The 14,908-nt window shown below is 45.8% G+C and overlaps 1 protein-coding gene across 2 annotated transcripts in view; it reads left to right on the top strand.

The window, feature by feature from the left end:
• The first annotated feature begins 9,179 nt into the window (after positions 1-9,179).
• The window catches only part of TC2N (tandem C2 domains, nuclear), a 30,158-nt gene continuing 24,429 nt past the window's right edge, over positions 9,180-14,908 (top strand). Inside the window, exon 1 of one of the 2 annotated variants that reach the window (XM_036385138.1) lies at positions 9,180-9,241. The gene's annotated coding sequence lies outside the window, so the exon portion shown is untranslated. Of the gene's footprint in view, positions 9,242-9,781; positions 9,876-14,908 lie in introns of those variants that run through there. The other variant, XM_036385137.2, reaches the window with a different exon arrangement.

Raw genomic sequence — 14,908 nt, 5'->3', positions numbered from 1 at the left:
TGTACTCTGTATTTTACCTTCATTTCCTGGTGTGTTTATGTCTGATAAGGCTCAAATTAACATTTTGTGTAATACTACTTTATCTGTACCAGGAGTTTGACGTATCTGAGGCATTTCTTCCCCCTGCAATTTCACTGAAGGATGGAGAAGGTCACTGGTTCTGAGGGTGGGGATGGTTCCCTTGCCCAGTTCCCCCTCAAGCACCAGCCATGCTTTATCCACCACGTTTGGAGGGTATACAGGAGGGTGTGCCGGCTGCATGCCTTGGAAGTATTCCCAAAGAATCCCAGGAGATGAGCTCTCCTTCCAGCCTGACATGGTGCCATACCCCTCTCCCAGTTGTCCTGGCTCTTTGGAGCCATTGAAGGGTTTGTACAGTGACCGTGAAGCTGTGGCCAAAATTTGGCTTCCAACTGGCAGAATAAACTTGTTTCCATAACAAGTAGTGTTAATATGTTGGGGGGATAGTATGTAAGAAAATAAAGGTAGTGCAGAGGGTAGTCTCACACCTGAGGAGTTGCAGCTGTACTACTCCCCAAAGATTAGGAACAGGCCTGCCCTTAATAGGCCACAGCTGTGTCCAATAAGAAGAAGAGTGCTACAAAAGAGTGGGTCGAGGAGAGGGTTGGAGTTTGTTGGCTGTGCGGAAGAAGGAGTTGGTGCTGTAAGGAGCTGCCCATGAGAAATCAATGAGAAGGTATGGGAACTTTGCAAAAAGTTGACAACATTAATATAAGATAATTTAGACTGAACTGGTTTCCTTGTATATAAATCATTAACCAGTGGCTAGTTCTCACTCCTGCCTGCACTATGTCTCTTATGACTTCAGTACAACAAAGGTTTTTCCACCCACATGATACTCAATGACCCATGCCTAATGAGGCTTGAGTTTGTTGCTTGGGTTTGTGTTTTGCAGGTGGAATGTTCTTATTTCAGCAATTTGCAAAGACAGCCAAAATTGGCTCTGGTTTGCTTTGTGGAAAGTCAAGGAACTTAGGTCACACAGTTGCTCTCTCACATTCTCATCACTCAAATAACTCATTGCAAAGTGAGGTAGGTCATTGACTGGGCTTGTGATGATTTACAAGGCTCTCTGAAAGCTGATCTGCCCTCAAAGGAAGCACCGCCTGCTCATTTCCAGCATCACGAGAACGCGTCATTTCCCTTCACTACACTGCAAACACATCAATTCTGAATCACATGCTCAAGAGAAATTGCACTGAAGTGAGCACGCATGCAAACTGAAAGAGGAGAGGCCCAGTGCAGGAATGCTGAACTACAAAATTTCTCTTCAAGAGAAGAAAACAACTCTCTAGAACTACTCAAAGAAAATGAGAAAGTAGGTGTGACCCTTGATCAAAGGCTTAGGGTTCTACAGTCCACTCTGGTTGAAGTGGCCTGATGAGTGAAGGTAACAAGGGGCTGGTTTGCCACTGAATTTGGTAGAGAATGGACACTTCACAAAACACAGCTGCTCTGACTTTGCTGTTGACATACAGCTGAAGCAGCCCAATACAGGTTTTCCACACCTGAGTAACTTTATCCTTCTTTCTCTAGTTGTTTAGGATTTGCTTTTTAGGTTGTCATTACATGTGCCCCTATGTCTGTCTGACACGGGGTTGCACAGGGGACTGAATAGTGTGATCCCCTCCCCTTTGTGGCTCTTTTCACTATGCGAGACCAATTTGTTCTGACAGTGTCCTCCCAGCTAAGGGGATAGAGCTCTGTGGATAAGGAAATTGTCTCTCCAAAGCTGACTCATGAATGTGGACAAACCTGAAATAGGTTGTACTTAATCTTCTGTCAGTGCTATCCAGCCAGCTGGTAAAGGACACTGCACTGCTGGAGAGATGGGGTTTTGTTGGGCTGTAAAACTGACACCCTGCAGGGCTTTAACCTCCTGCTGCACTTCCTTAAGGGTAAACTCTGAATTGTATTTCCTTGAGAAATCCCATGGGCTGTATTCTGTGTACCAGAACTCCTGCTATCTCCTCCCTCTCTGTTTTTGGTGGCACCAGTTCCTCCTCAGGCCTGCAAGTGCTGCTGAATGTTGTTAACCTGTCCTTGGTGTCAGCCTGCACATAACCAAATCAAATGGAAAAAATGAGCCTACGTGGTTTTTTCCAGGAAGTCAGAGAGCAGCTCCCTGTCTCACACAGGTGAACACTTTCTCACGCCATGTACTCATTAGGACAGCAAGTGTGATCTCAGCTCTTTCACAATGATGTTTATAGTCTGTGCCAGTTTGTAAGGACTGTTCTGAATGGCAGCTGGCTGCTGATCTTTAACAGCACTTCTGCACTCCCATTTTTACTCTTTCTAGCCTGTTTTATTCCTCCTTTCTTGGGCTCTGGCACAGTTCAGTCACCATATCATCCCAAAATCATCATCAAGGCCTCCTAAAATCCAGTACTGAAACACATCCTCCATCTGCCTGCTAATGAAAATCCTTGTCACTCATGGGATCACCATGTCAGTTTAAATAAAGGAACAGCCAGTTCCAGTCAAGTTTTGGCTGATAAATGTTTGGTCAGATTTTCTAAGATCTAGAAGAACTAGTTTAATAAATCCTTGCTTGCTTGTATGACTGTACCTTCCATCTCCTACCATGCTTTTCATTATGTCACTTGCATACAAATGCACGTGGTTTTAATGTGAAGTTAAATCCTTGAGCTGCAGTGAATTAACCCTTCACCCTTAAATTCCTTGCTACTGTACAATCTAGTTTTTATAGAGCTAAGAGTTAAAGCAATAGTGACAACAAAATACTTGAGGCAAATGGGTATTTGGTCACTATGGAAGGCCAGCCTTAGTCATACATATACAAACTTTTGGGCTTGGGAAGTACAGGTAAATAGCACAGCAAAGATACTGTGTCCCACAAACAAATATTTGTACCTACAGTTATTGGTGCTGACTCAGGATTCTTGAAAATAGTCTCTGAAGAAAATACCACCAAGAATAAATAACCTGCAGTTTTCAGCTGTTAAACTTCCTAACTTCCTGGTAAAGCACTGGTTAGTGACACCTGCACCCATCCATTCAGATGTATCATTGAGTGGTACCAAGGTGTAACCCATTTCAGCCTGTTTGGCAGAGCAGTGTCCCAAGGGCTGTGTGTTCTCTCCTCTCTGAATATTTTTGTATGTAACCAAACAGAGATTAAACATGCAAATCCTCACCTTTGCAATGAGAGCTCATCCTTCCTCCTGCCCTACAGCCCCTAGTGATATCAGCAAGGGCTGTGGCACATTTACCTCCCAGTGATTCTGGCTGCAAGGTTGAAGAGCCAGTGCTGCAGCAGAGGGAAGGCTGGGAATGTGGGCAGCAGGTTGGCTTTCCCTTATTTCCTGCACCTTAAGAGTGCTGCATTCTGGTGTGTTTGCCTGGGAAAGGAGCAGAACAACCTGCAGCTGGGTTAAAGTGTTAAAATTAGGGTAGAGTGGGCTGGTAACTTCTGTTTCTAGTTATGTCATTTCTTGAATGGCTTTAAGTACCTTATCTTTCCCAGGGGGATGTGCCAAAGCTCCAGTTTGGAGGTCAACGCGTGTTCTCCTTTTGAACCAAGCAATTTTTGATAGAAGAACAGCATTCCAGCTTCTGTGAGCAACCAGTCACTGGCCTCCATGGGTCTTCTTCTGAGCTCCCTCACTTCAATGGGGGCAGGAGGCTTTAAACTGCAGTGATTTCTGTAATGGCTTTTTGTCATCACATGAAATGAGGTTTGCTTTCACCTGAAAATAGGAGACCAAAAAAGTTTTTTACAACTGGAAACAGTAAATTATTTTTGTGCTTTTTTGGCCTGTTTCTTGACTTAGTCCCTTTCAGAAAGGATCTTTTGTGTGCTGTCCTTGCTCTGTGCATGGGTGACACCTGGCTGGCCTCTTCTTCCTGGGGACAGGAACATCTGCTCATCCTTGGGCAGCCCTGTGTCTGCTTTTGGGAGACAGGCCAGTCCTGAGGCTCTCAGCAGGCTCCAGAGAGATGGTGGTGTGAAAATACAGGGCAGGGCAGCAGCACCTGGCCCCGAGGTCCCAAAAAGAGAGATGGGAGGAAAGGGCCCAGCAGGTGTTTGCCCTTTGCTCGGACAGGCAGAGACCCAGGCCCTGAGCAGGCTGGGACAGGCCAAGCTGCCTCCTATCCCCTCTTCCACACTGAAAGAGGCATTTTTGGGCAGTGTCACAAGCAAAGGGGACTATAACAGTGATTGGGAAGACATCCCAGAAGTACCCCATGAGGTAGCATGACCCCAGCCTAGTGAGAGAGCATATTCCTGGGATTCACAAACAGCCCAGGGAGAACTCCCCAGGCAGGGAAAGATTTTCACTGCTAACTGGTCACATCTAGCGTTCCTTGATGTGCTTTTATATCAGATGTAACTGAAATAGTTCTGTAAGATCTCTTATGTCTCTGGCTTGTAAAATACAATCATTTCTTACTAGGTTACACTAATATTTCGTAATTCATTCTTAATATTATTCTTCAATAAAGATCTGTGCAAACAATCCATCCCACAGGAGGAACTTCTGCCAGATCCCAGATGTCAAACACATTTTCTTCAAATACAGGAGTTCGTGACCTTTTATGTTTGTTAATGTGACGCCATGGAAATTATTTATAATAAATAAGCATATTTCAGAGTCAGGTGTTCCATGGGCCGTTTTTCAGTGATACAACAGCCCTTCCTGAAACAGGTCTTTCCTGTTTTGTTGTAGGGGTTTTTTTCCCCTAACAATGAAGGTTTAGGAACAGCCTGAAACCCCGTTATTGAACCAAGTCCAACTAGTGCACTGAAAGGTAGACAGTAACTTTTAAGATAATTCATTTTTCATATCTTTCCTGAAATCAGTAGCAGATATAAGTTCTAACTTTTTTTTATCCTGAACCTTGAAAAATTTAATTTTTAAACTGCAGACTGTATATTGTCCTACAGCATCAAATCAAAGAGGAAACCACTGGAATTGTTTGGATCTAAATGATACATTTAATATGCCCACTGATTTTTGATGTAGCAAGCTCATTTTAAAGCTGGGCTACAACCACCTACCCACAATCTTCCAAGTATGAGACCTATAAAAAATATCTGAAGGTGTCAATATGTTGATAACATTGAGTCTTATCTTTTTTCAGTAGATGTGACAATGTCCTCCCAAACCTGTGCCAGATTAAGAGCATCTGGCTCTTAATGAAGTCAGGCAAGAAAAGGATAATATTAGAAAACACTGCAAGGAGCATGCCTTGGCTCTGTTACATCCTTTTCTCAACTACACACAAAGGTTTATAATGCCTCCTGAGTTTATTGGATTCATCATCTTGGATCCCTGGACACTGGCAGCAGCAACAAATGTCTCCTGAGGAGGAAACAGAGCCATTTGCTCCTGCACCCACAGTTCCTGTTCATCACTCTGGGCTGAAGCTGATGGCCTGGCCAGAGCAGCACCCTTGTGCCTCAGTGATTATCCACCCTGGAACCTTTCCTCACCTTTGGACAGTTTGGGGCTGGCAGCACTGACAATGTTGAAGGCCACTGTGGAGCACAGAACAACTGCTGCAGCTCACACAGATGTGGGACTGGCTGTGGAGAGACAGGACCAAAGTGTTCTGGTGCACAAAGGATGAGCCCTCCTTGGATTTATTATCAGAATGTGTTAATGATGTGTGTGTGCAAAGAAAATCTGCCTTACAGCATAAGGCAAAACATAACAAGCCAGAAAATCTATTTTCAAATTCACAGTACATAAAATCTCAACGAGATAAGGAGAGTGTCTAATTTGAACAGCAGAGTATCTCCATGTAATTGCTTGTCTAGGCATTGTAGCAACATTTTCAAATGGTACTGGACATTGTGCAATAAAGCTGTCCTTCTGCAGCTCTGTGGGAGAAGGCAACGGGCTGCAGTCTCAGATGGTTGACAGAATTACAACAGGTAAGGAAGTGTGATGTTAAACATGCATTTGATAAAAGGAGAAAATAAAAAATAATAGTCACGGACTGAATTATAGCAGCTTTCTCTAATGAAGTGTGTGGACCACACCCAGCATCTGTGGCAGAGGAGGGAAGGTGTCAGCTAAACCCAAAGGTTATGATGGGAATGGAAAGAAACCAGGCTCCAGCTGAGAGCAGGACAAGAGGATGAGGAAACAGTTTTATGTTGCTCCCAAAAAACCCTCAGGGGACAAAGATTACTGCTGCAAAAACTTTAATGGTAGTAAAATCCTCTGGCTGCAGAAGTTGTTTGTAAGAAAGGTGTATTAACTTCTTTGAGACTTCAGCTGAAAACCACTCTGCTATTCCACTGAAATCTAAGTTGCGAAATCCCTTTTTCCTCTCAAAAGGTCTCTGCCTCAGAAAACCTAATTTAGTGGTTATACAGGGAATTTGGCTATGAGATGGTGTAGGCTGTGTGCTGGACTTGTCCTGATAACACCCTGCTTTTAGGTCCTGATGGCTGAGCTCATCACTTGGCTGCTGCAATATACCCTGGAATTTAACTCTGATCATAAGTACATCACTTGATGTTAGTTTCTGCAACTAAAATATTTCATAAGTAGTGGTGTTAAATGCTTGCTTGCACTGAAGGATTCTCAGCTGGGAGAGAGCTGGGAAAGCTATTTGGAATCATCAGCTGCTTAATTTCATGTAATTCTTCATAAACTAGGCAAGAACTTCTAAGCAATTATGTCTTCCACTTTTGTGTTTAAAGGATTTCAGTGTGCTCTGTGCGAACATTGATTCAACCTCTGAACTCCTTGATTTCTAACATGGAAGTTGGCATGTCAGTAAGTGTGCACAGGGGGTGGGATCGGGTTTCTGATGAAAGGATCATGTGGGAGAATTCAGTCTGAATTTATTCAAAGTTGCAGCCTCCATCAGCATTCCTGCTGAAAGCTTTGTTCACTGAGCATTTGCAGAGTGAAGAAAAAGGGTCTTAATCTGTGTGAAAGTGTTTGCAGATGTAAATAATTACTCAAGATTTGTGTCGGTATTTGTACATAGGGTTTTTATTATTTCATGTCCAGTTCCTAAGGTTTGAGGCCCAGAGATGATAATATAGACTCCTGCTTGTAGCTACTTTCTATAGTCTTCTGGCTACTTCTCTTTCAACAAGAAAAACACTGGGAAATTGTAATCCAATAGCATAAACAGGCTCAGCAGCAAGTGAGAAAGTCTGCGCTGCAGAGGTTCAAAACAGATGAGACAAGGCCTCACTGGGGAATATGAGAGGTGAAGCATAGCCCAGACTAATAAATTCTCTTCATATTGGCCCTGCATGGGTCTGCTCAAGTATTTTAGCCCTGCATTTCTGGAGCTGAGAGTGCTGTGGTTTGGCAGAGCCAGCCAAAAGCCGCCCAGTTTATTAGCTTGCTCTGAGTACCGGGGGTGCCTGGAGCAGAGGCAGATAAGGAGCAGGAGCAGCTGCAGAGAACCAGGAATGAGTGAAGATGAGTGGCTGCAATGCCAGCCTGGAATGGTCACCAGAGGAGAGGGGAGCCAACAGCAGCAGCCAGTGAGGCAGGGGAACATCACCAGCTTTGTGAGGCAAGGTTTAGTTACAGAAAGATACAGCAGAGCATGGAGCACTCTGGGCACTGGCAGGGAAGCAGGATCATGTTTGCAGCTGACAAGAAAAGAGGTAAATTGGTTTCACTGCTGATCTTCAGACTAGGTTTGTTTGCAACAAAAATCTTTCAAGGAAGGAGAGAGGTTTCTCTCCCATCCCAGCTAAAAACATCACAGGACAGTAATGCTCTCCCCATGCACAGAAGATCAGGTTGTCCACATCCCTTACCATGCACAGCTGAATGCTGTGCTTATTGAAACAAACTTCCCAATTTTCAAGCAGCTGGAAAGACTGAAAGGTGTCCCAAACCTTCAGAAGAGCCACGGAGATGTGTCAATAGGCCCTCTCAAATTACAGGGCACAGTCTTGCCTGGATGAAGAAGGAAGGTCATATTGCAAACTGGTTTTTTTCCTCTAACTGCCTTGACAAAAGTACTGGGTTTAATGTCTTTTCCTTCATCAGAGAGGCAACCTGCAGTCCCAATGGACAGCTGCTGCTGCCCCTGCAACCCCAGCAGCTGGAGAGCGGTTCAGAGCATGACAATGCCGAGGTAACCTGATAGCAGCAAGCTGCGTACAGGGGCCTTATCAGCAGTTTAACAACACACTTCTGTGAACAGTGAAAATAAAGCTGTTTGGTCGTGTAAATTAATCCAGTGAGATGCCTTGAAATGAGTGATTGATGTGCACCTCAGGAGGACTCAGATAATTCTGGAAGCACACCAGGTTACTGGTATTTCTTTAAAACAGTGACCATGCATAACCTCATGAGTTCCATTAACGAGAGACAGAGCCTCTCTGCTATGTGATCCCAGTACCTGCAACTGGCTCTGAGCAGAGATGAACAGAGATGCTTTGTCAGCTCAAAATTTATAAGTCTGTGCTTTTGGCAGAGGGTCTCTCTCCCCTTACAGTGGCTCTGCAGTTTAAGTAGCTGTGTTAGATTGCATGATGACAGGCATGAAATTCTTAGTTAGCAGCAGTTCTGTGGTGTCATTACATTTAAAATGAAAAATATTGTAACAGGAAAAAATAGTCTTGGTGAATGGGGAAGCCACTAAAGACTGCAAATCAAGACCTATTAGGACAACTGTGCAAAACTTCAATGACTGGAAATTTAAATGCTCTCAGAATGTAAACATTTCTTTGGGGAAATACACACTTTCCCCTACTAATCCAGCCCCACCTTTTCTTCATATTGACCTCTTGGGGTATTGTTCCAGTTATCAAAATTAGAATCAAGGAGAAACCACCTTGACACTTACAGAACTTTTCCTTCCTGCAAAGAAATTTCCAAACCAGCACTTCCTGCTGAAAATTCTGAACCAATCAGCTGTGTGTGATCCCTAAATTACCCTACGAACTGTGCACTCTAGTGGCAGGGGCTTTCTCACGTGTCCATGTGAAGCCTAGCACGGATCCATTTTCCGACTGGACATGCAGTTTTCTAACATTGTAAAACATGAAAAAATCGCTTTTTCTCTCTAAAACAGAAGCCTGGCTGTACTTCTAGCAAAGCGATGGGCAGCTCTGACCGACTTTGCAGGTGTCACGGTCCTGCAAGAGCCAAAGAAGAGTCCCTGGCAGCCATTTGGAGGCAGGTTTGCCCCGGCGAGTAGCTCAGGTGAGGCGGGAGAGTCCCGAGCCGCCGGGGAAACTCCCCCTGGGCGATAGCGATCGGTGAGTAAGCGCTGCCGAGCGCACCTGGCCGGGCGGGCCGCGGCAGGGCCGGCTGAGGAGGGCAGGACGGGAGAGCGGCCGTGCCCGGCTGAGGAGGGCAGGACGGGAGAGCGGCCGTGCCCGGCTGAGGAGGGCAAGGACGGGAGAGCGGCCGTGCCCGGCTGAGGAGGGCAGGACGGGAGAGCGGCCGTGCCCGGCTGAGGAGGGCAGGCGGGGGAGAGCGGCCGTGCCCGGCTGAGGAGGGCAGGCGGGAGAGCGGCCGTGCCCGGCTGAGGAGGGCAGGACGGGAGAGCGGCCGTGCCCGGCTGAGGAGGGCAGGTGGGGGAGAGTGGCCGTGCCCGGTGCAGGAGGGCAGGCGGGGGAGAGCGGCCGTGCCCGGCTGAGGAGGGCAGGCGGGGGAGAGCGGCCGTGCCCGGCTGAGGAGGGCAGGACGGGAGAGCGGCAGGGCCCGGCTGAGGAGGGCAGGCGGGAGAGCGGCAGGGCCCGGCCCGGGAGGGCAGGCGCGGGCCGGGCGGCGCGCACCGAGCGGCGGCTCCAGCGCGGGGAGAGCGGCGGCTTCGGCACCGGCTTCGGCTTCGTTCCTGTCTCGCGGCAGCTCCGGCGGGCAGAGGGGCCGGCAGCGCCATCCCAGCAGGTACCGGGCCAGGCAGCGGGGCCAGGGCAGGATCCCCCCGGGGGCCGCGGGCAGGGCAGCCGGGAGCAGGAGCCATGCCGAGTGTCTGTGATTCCTGTCGACTTTGGGAGATGCAGGCAGGTAGTGACTATTTTGAAGTACTGGGGAATGAAGTGCTAAGTATTCATTCAGTACTAAGTGGGTAATGAAGTAGTAACTATTTTGAAGTACCGGGGAATTGACTCTTCATTCAAATTAGGTGCGAGGTTCAGTTGTACTTAGAACAGTTGTACTTCAGTTGTACTTAGAGCAGTTTCGACGCGCTATTGCTGTATGAAAATGGCCTTCTAAAATTCAAATGTTCTGTGTGAATTAGCAGCTAAGTGATGTCACAGGCCAGCAATAGCTGATTAGATCATCTTCATCTAGGCTTCAAGTAATTAGAGATGTGGTTTAGCCAAAACTCCAAAGGAAGTTGTGAATATAGCTAGACGGTTTCCCCTCTGCGTGGGATGAAATTAGCATAAGAAAACACATATTTACTGAAGTTATGTCCTGCTGTATCCACTAGCACTGCTAAAGCAGCAGGTATAATTGTAAGCTGTTTCAAGTTGTCCTGTTCACAGTTGTTTAATCCATACCATGAAGCTGGATCCTGGGTGTTTTGGATCACCCTGGTTGTTAAACAGCAATGAGAAATAAATACCATCATTAATTAAGCTGGTCTTGTAACTCTCCTTTGATGTGGATTTGATTTCTCTAGATAAGAATGAGAAGGTTGTTATTGTGACTGTTCCTACAATGCACACTTCCAGTCTGCCTGCTGTAATTGTGCAGGAAAGTAACTCAGGATGTCCACGGGGCCACAGCTGTCCAGTGCCTTCCCATCTAAAAGATCCTGTGAGCACCTACACCTTGGGGCTGGACCCTTGCAGTCCCAGCCCTCAGTCTCTGACCTGTGCAGGCTCAGGTTTTTCCCAGTGATATTTGCTGAATGCATCGAGGTTTGCTGCTTTATGTGCCTTTAGTTTTTACAGTGGTGATTAGCTGGGTGTCCAAGCTGTCCAGGCATTCAGAAATGAGGTGCACCTTGATAAGTTCTTCTTGGAGAGTCAGGAATCAGGGAATCAGGACTACTTAAAAACCGTGTAAGGGAATATATTGCCATGCCTTTTTCCTCCCCTTCCTGTTCTTTCTAGGTTGTTTCTATAGCTGTTAGACACATGTGAAGAAACAAGTTCAAATTTTGCATCCTTCATTTCTCAAGAGAGTGCTAGACCCATAAACCTTTGTGCTGTTCTGGGCTGGTGGTCTCTGGCTTCTTATTAAACTGTTCCACCTTGCTTTCAGTACACAAATACTCATTAGGTGAGCTGTGATCTTACAACTCGGTGGCTAGGGCATAAATCCAGGAGTGGGGAAGCTTAATTTTTCATCCTTTTTCCAACTGTATGCTAAATATTAAAATATATATTTGCAGAATATATGTGGTTAAGCAATACTTAATTTCAAGAGAATACATACTGAAGTGTCCCTTGATTCTTGCCAATACTTATAAAAATGACACCTACTAAAAACGTTGCACCCAGAGGGTATGTTGGACTTCATAGATGTCACATGAATTCCACTGCCCTCCCCTGCATTTAATTTAGATGATGGATCCCCAGGTGATTAATTCCTCTTTCTTCTTATGCTGTGGAAAGAATGAATGTGGGCAGGATTGTTCAGTCATGTGTGTAGGCTATTAATTTATAATGTTGGAAAAAAAGTTTAGGCACTGGTCTCTTTTTCTTTGTCCTAAACCTCAGGCTTAGTTGTTTTCCTTGTTTGTTCTGTCACTTGTTTAGTATCTGCTGGTTGGCTTTTCACTCATCCTGCTGGTGGGTGGTTCAGTTTCAGTTGTAAGTTACTCTAAATGCACTCACTCTCCCCAGGGCTGTGGCTTGGCTGTGAAATGGGCAGTCCTGCTCTGGCCCCCCATTTTCCCCACTGCATTCTGACCCCACCTTGTGCAGTCAGCCACAGGGAGAGTTAAAAAACTACTTATTTTTTTTTAAAGAAAATGAAAAGGTTGTTTATTTTGGTTATTTGATTTTGCATCTAATCAGTGAGCTGGGCCAGCTCACTGTGCAGCTGCGTGTTTACTGGGTCCTGCAGGAGTGGCTGTTGGCAAGGCAGAGCTGCACAGCTCCCCCAGTAGCAGCCAGCCCTTTCAGCAAGTTTGGGACAGGCAGATGCAGCCCCCATGTGTGGTGGCAGAGCCAGAGGACCTGCCTTGCCAGGACAGCCTCAGCTAGGAAACCAGACTTGGGCTGGCTTAGGCCTGTCATGTCTCTCCTATCTGCTGTGGCTTATACCAGCAGTACACTTTGACTTTGGTGAAACACTTATTGAACTTTTTTGCTTGATTAAGGTGCTATTTACTTCATTTAGTGAATTTTATGTGATGCATATCCTGATGTATTTCTCCTCTCTTTGGACTCTTGTTTAATTTTATAGAAGAATGGCTTTGTTTACCCTGAGTTGCTATCTCCCCAGATACCTTAAATCTGGTAAATATTCTCTCTAATCTAAGTAGGACAACACCCAATCTCTGTCAGCAGAGAACTTAAGATCTCATCTGTTTAAAGTGAAAGGCAGAGCAAGCTCTGACTGGAAGTAGAACAGTCTGTGTTTAAGCCATGTTGTTGTTCTAGTTAGTAATGCTGCTCAGGCTCCATCAGGAGGATTCCTTCTGCAGAGAGAAGTTAGCCTGGAAGCCTTTTGCAGCCAGCATGGATCTTCACATCTAAACTGAGAAGCCTCATGTGGGAAGAGGATCAGAACCTGGGTTTGCTTGAGCTTCTTTGTGTTCCATTATATTTTTTAATTATCTTAATACATCAAACCATGCAGAATTGGTGAGGATACTTTTCTTAAGCGTAGTATGAGTATTTGTTTGTCTGTCATTGCAGCTGAAGTTTGCACTAATTCAGTGCCAAAAATAAATTATGTCGTCAATCTGGTGCTTATCTTTCCTGTAAATTGTACCCTGGTGATTTTGTTTTGAATCTTTGTTTTTCAGTGATCTAATAGCCAGACTTAAACTGGAGAGAACAGATAATTAGGTCCCAAATGAAGGGTGTTGATGTTTGGGGGGTCCTTGTGGTCACTGCAATGGCCTGAAGAGTGAGTTCTGGAGATACTCCTTTGGCAATTAAACCAGCTTTGAAAAAAAGCAGTCTAGAAGGGCCATTTCCCAATGACTTTGAAACCTCCATGGCACTCCACTAATTTGGCACCTCTGCTTTGGAGGCAGGAGCCTGGCTGTGAGCAGGGCGCAGGGTGCTGCAGCCTGGGCAGGGGTGCCTGGCTCTGGGCCCCAGAGCCCCTGCATGGATGCAGTGCAGTGCCTCAGCTCTGGCTGAAGCATGGAGAGCCTCAGGCTGCCTGCCTTTGGTGCACAGCCTCATCATCAGAGCTGCTGGGGTCGCTTCTCCCTGAAGGATTGCAGCCCCTCTCTCCCCCAGAGTTCTCTGTGGGCAGAGGGGGCTGGAGGTGGCTTTGCCCACCCTCCTTGCTGAAGCTGGGTCAGGTGGTTCATGGGGCCAGAGATGGCCCAGCCCTTGACCAGGACTTGACGGGGGCTGGAGAGAGCAGAGCAATGTGAGGCTGTGGCAGAATTCTCTTTATAAAGGTCAGGCCTGCAGTGAGTGCACTGTGTTTGTACATCTTCCCATAAGGAAAGCACCTGCCATGCAGAGAGGAGGGTTAGTCAGGATGAGGTTTAAAAATCACTTGAGCAGTGCCTTTGTGGTTAGTGGTGAATTGATACAAAAGCAAGTTGCATCCTGTTTCTGAGATAAATTTTGTTGTTTAGCACTCTTAAGTGACAACAAAACATTCTCAAGACCAGTTTAATTTTGTGGTAGGGAGAAATTCTAAAAATTTTAATTCTGTGTTGGTTTTGTTGGGTTTTCTTTCTCCATGATTTACTTTTGCAGAAGGGAGTTGTTGGCCTCTAGATTGGGAGCTTTCTCTGACTTTCCCATTCAGTTCTCCATCTTCTCAGCAGTGACCAGAGTTGCAAAAAAATTTCTTCCATGAAGCCTTAATAAAACACAGAACTTCTGCCTAAATTACTCTGGCTTTCATTCTGTTCAGTGGTATATGTACTTCCAGATGTAGTTTGACCAGGGTGTGAAATCATGGGTCCAAAATCTCTTAGGAAGAGTGTTGATTTAAACTCAATAGAATTTTTTTAAAACCCATACATTTATGGTGTAGCAATTGTTCTCTGTGTTGTTAAACAGTTCTGTCCTAAGGGAAAACAGGGAATGGCAGCTTCATGCTGCCAGCTTCTGCTCTCAGGACCTCTGTCTCCTCAGAAGGGAGCAGAGCCCCACCACCATGTCCCAGACTTGTAGCAGCATTTGGCCAATAATGATTGGGATCTTAGATACTGCCATTAAATTGAGACAGTTTTGATTTCTGCTGTTTCTCCCCATGTCTGTGCAAAGTCCTTGAAAAATGCCTCTGTTACACAATGCCTGGTTACCACTCATCTGGCTGGGCAGCTGCCAGCAGCTCCAGCCAATACAGCTCTCTGAGAGGCACTGCTGGGGCTGTTATAGTGGTTCTGGGTTCCTGGTCTGGGTGGATTTCATGCAAAAAGTAATAAATAGTTGTACTTTATAAGGACAGTATCCTTCTGGACTTTTATTTCAGCGTGTGTTTAGGCAGCTTCCTGAGCTCGGTACACATGCCCTGCAGAGCCATACTCCCAGTCTGGTTTGGATTTGAATTATTTAAGATCAGTTCCCATTTCCTGTTCTTGAGTCATTCATTTAACCTGTTTTCATATATGAAATGTACTTGAGTCACCTTTCCTTTCTTAATCTCAGACACGGTCTTCCAGCTTTTATCTCTACAGCCGACATGTTTGCTTCCTCTCACCACTGTGTAACTGGTTCTGCAGTGACAGTTTGGGGCAGAACTGCTGAACAGGGAATCCTCACCTATTGGAAACTTCATAACTGGCAGGTTTTTTGTCTTCATCATGAAACAGGATAACA

Source organism: Molothrus ater, chromosome 6 (genome assembly GCF_012460135.2).
Source record: "Molothrus ater isolate BHLD 08-10-18 breed brown headed cowbird chromosome 6, BPBGC_Mater_1.1, whole genome shotgun sequence".
NCBI lineage: Eukaryota > Metazoa > Chordata > Aves > Passeriformes > Icteridae > Molothrus > Molothrus ater.
This window is presented reverse-complemented; position numbering and strand designations above follow the sequence as displayed.